Here is a 3,772-nt window from a genome sequence, read left to right on the forward strand (position 1 = left end):
AGATGCCAGGACTGGGTCACCTCAGGCCAAACAACTACCTGGGAGGGAGCACAATCCCACCCATAAGGAGATAATTGGATTAAAGCTTTATTGAGCCCCCTGAAAGCCTCCTCCTTTCTGTAGCAACAGGATTAATTAATTTTTGGAAATCAAGTGCAATATTAAAAGGAAAACAAACCACACTGCATTACTGGAAACTATTTCTGCTAATTTTATTGCAGTTTAAAATTTATGGTTTGATTTGAATACTATCATGGGAGAAGCTCTGAGTTGGGAAGATACCGCTGACTTAATTGATAGCTTAAAAGAAACCCAGAGTATATGCACTGAAAGAGTGGAGCAAGCCTTCACAGCAAGTGATCATGGAGATTACTATTTGGAAGGCTACCGAACAATGGATACAAAGACTTAGCCTGGAAGCATGGCAACATACACTTGTCAGCACCTTGCATTTATTCTGAAGTTATGGAAGCATTGAAATTTCAACCAGGATTGTATTTTCCTAACCTGGAAAGTGAAACTGTATATTTAAGTTCAACCATGGGCTTAATTTTAGATAATTTTATTTTTGTAAAATTCTATTTTAAAAAGGAAAAAGAAAAAAAAAACACATTACAGAAAGTTAATTGGGATGAAAAAGCAGAAAGTTATGTCCCAGATGAAGGGACAAGATAAAACCCCAGAAAAATAGCTAAATGAAGTGGAGATAGGCAACCTTCCAGAAAGAGAATTCAGAATAATGATAGTGAAAATGATCCAGGATCTTGGGGAATCAATGGAGAAGATGTAAGAAATGTTTACCCAAACCTAGAAGAACTAGAACTAAACAACAGAGATGAACAATGCACTAGATGGAATCAATAGCAGAATAATTGAGGAAGAAGAATGGATAAATAACTTGGAAGACAGAATGCTGAAAATCACTGTCACAGAATGTAATATAAAAAATAAAATGAAAAGAAACGAGGACAGCATAAGAGACATCTGGGACATCATTAAACACACCAACATTCGCATTATAGAGGTCCCAGAAGGAAGAGGAAGAGAAAAAGCATCTGAGAAAATATTTGAAGAGATAATAGCTGAAAACTTCCCTAATATGGGAAGGGAAATAGTCAACCAAGTTCTGGAAGCATAGAGAGACCCAGGCAGGATAAACCCAAGGAGGAACACACCAAGACACATAGTTATAAAACTGACAAAAATTAAAGACAAATTATTAAAAGCAACAAGGGAAAAATGACAAATAACATATACGGGAATTCCATCAAGCTATCAGACGATTTCTCAACATAAATTCTACAAGCCAGTAGAGAATGGAATGATATATTTAAAGTGATGAAGAACCTACAACCAAAAATACTCTACCCAGCAAGACTCTCCTTCAGATTTGATGAAGAAATCAAAAGTTAAGAGAAGACAAGCAAAAGTTAAGAGAATTCAGCGCCACCAAAGAGGTTTTACAATAAATGCGAAAGGGACTCTCTAGACAAGAAACACAGGAGAAGGAAAAGACCTAAAGAAAATAAACCCAAAACAATTAAGAAAGCAGTAATACGATCATCAGTTCAGTTCAATCACTCAGTCGTCTCCAACTCTTGGTGACACCATGAATTGCAGCACCCCAGGCCTCCCTGTCCATCACCAACTCCCGGAGTTCACTCAAACTCATGTCCGTTGAGTCAGTGATGCCATCCAGCCATCTCATCCTTGGTCGTCCCCTTCTCCTCCTGCCCTCAATCCTTCCCAGCATCAGAGTCTTTTCCAGTGAGTCAACTCTTCTCATGAAGTGGCCAAAGTGCTAGAGTTTCAGCTTCAACATCAGTCCTTCCAAAGAACACCCAGGGCTGATCTCCTTTAGGATGGACTGGTTGGATGTCCTTGCAGTCCAAGGGATTCTCAAGAGTCTTCTCCAACACCACAGTTCAAAAGCATCAATTCTTCGGCGCTCAGCTTTCTTCACAGTCCAACTCTCACATCCATACATGACTACTGGAAAAACCATAGCCTGACTAGATGGACCTTTGTTGGCAAAGTAATGTCTGCTTTTCAATATGCTATCTAGGTTGGTCATAACTTTCCTTCCCAAGGAGTAAGCGTCTTTTAATTTCATGGCTGTAGTCACCATCTGCAGTGATTTTGGAGCCCCCCAAAATAAAGTCTGACACTGTTTCTACTGTTTCCTCATCTATTTCCCATGAAGTGATGGGACCAGATGCCATGATCTTTGTTTTCTGAATGTTGAGCTTTAAGCCAACTTTTTCTCTCTCTTCTTTCAGTTTCACCAAGAGGCTTTTTAGTTCCTCTTCACTTTCTGCCATAAGGGTGGTGTCATCTGCATATCTGAGGTCATTGATATTTCTCCCAGCAATCTTGATTCCAGCTTGTGCTTCTTCCAACCCTGCGTGTCTCATGATGTGCTCTGCATATGAGTTAAATAAGCAGGGTGGCAATATACAGCCTTGATGTACTCCTTTTCCTATTTGGAACCAGTCTGTTGTTCCATGTCCAGTTCTAACTGTTGCTTCCTGAGCTGCATACAGATTTCTCAAGAGGCAGGTCAGGTGGCCTGGTAGTCCCATCTCTTGAAGAATTTCCACAGTTTATTGTAATCCACACAGTCAAAGGCTTTGGCATAGTCGATAAAGCAGAAATAGATGTTTTTCTGGAACCCTCTTGTTTTTTCGATGATCCAGCAGATGTTGGCAATTTGATCTCTGGTTCCTCTGCCTTTTCTAAAACCAGCTTGAACATCTGGAAGTTCATGGTTCACGTATTGCTGAAGCCTGACTTGGAGAATTTTGAGCATTACTTTACTAGCGTGTGAGATGAGTGCAATTGTGTGGTAGTTTGAGCATTCTTCGGCATTGCCTTTCCTTGAGATTGGAATGAAAACTGACCTTTTCCAGTCCTGTGGCCACTGCTGAGTTTTCCAAATTTGCTGGCATATTGAGTGCAGCACTTTCACAGCATCATCTTTCAGGATTTGAAATAGCTCAACTGGAATTCCATCACTCCACTAGTTTTGTTCATAGTGATGCTTTCTAAGGCCCACTTGACTTCACATTCCAGGATGTCTGGCTCTAGGTGAGTGATCACACCATTGTGATTATTTTGGTCGTGAAGATCTTTTATACATACATATATATCATCTCCCTCTTGAACCTCTCCTCCTGAATTCCAACCCTCTAGATTGTCAGAGAGCTAGGCTGGGCTGTCTGTGCTATATAGCAGCTTCTTGCTAGTTGTCTATTATACACATGAGAAAATATTGAATGCTTCACAAATTTAGATGTCATTCTTGTGCAGGGGCCATGCTATCCTCTCTGTGTTGTTGCAGTTTTAGTATATGTGCTGCTGAAGCAAGGACCGTCACTGTCTCCCTCTTCTGTAAATCTGTTTATTTATTCATGCTCAGCTCCGCTGGGGGTTCGTTGTGGTGCACAGGATCTTTGTAGTGGCAGCATGTGCGGTCTTTTGTTGCAGTGCTAAGCCTTCTCTTTAGTTGTGGCACACGAGTTTTAGTTACATTATGGCATGTGGCATCTTAATTTCCCACCCAGAGATCCAGCCAGTGTCCCCTGTATTGGAAGATGGATTCTTCACCACTGGACCACCAGGGAAGTTTCATCAGGGTTGCTCTTAGTTCTGGGCTTCCTCCGAAACCTTTTAGGGTTTTGCTCTAATAGTTTCCCTTGAACAGGTAGGCCAAAATCATTTTGGTATTTTTCTGATTTATTATTATTCCTTCTGTGCCTCTCCTGAAAGAATG

At 40.7% G+C, this 3,772-nt stretch overlaps 1 non-coding gene across 1 annotated transcript; it reads right to left on the reverse strand.

Moving 5' to 3' along the window:
• Positions 1-3,264: 3,264 nt before the first annotated feature.
• On the reverse strand, positions 3,265-3,366 carry LOC138097282 (U6 spliceosomal RNA). Its single transcript, XR_011146481.1, has one exon. It is a non-coding gene; the product is annotated as a U6 spliceosomal RNA (small nuclear RNA).
• Between the last annotated feature and the right edge of the window lie 406 nt (positions 3,367-3,772).

Source organism: Capricornis sumatraensis, chromosome 20, assembly GCF_032405125.1.
Source record: "Capricornis sumatraensis isolate serow.1 chromosome 20, serow.2, whole genome shotgun sequence".
NCBI lineage: Eukaryota > Metazoa > Chordata > Mammalia > Artiodactyla > Bovidae > Capricornis > Capricornis sumatraensis.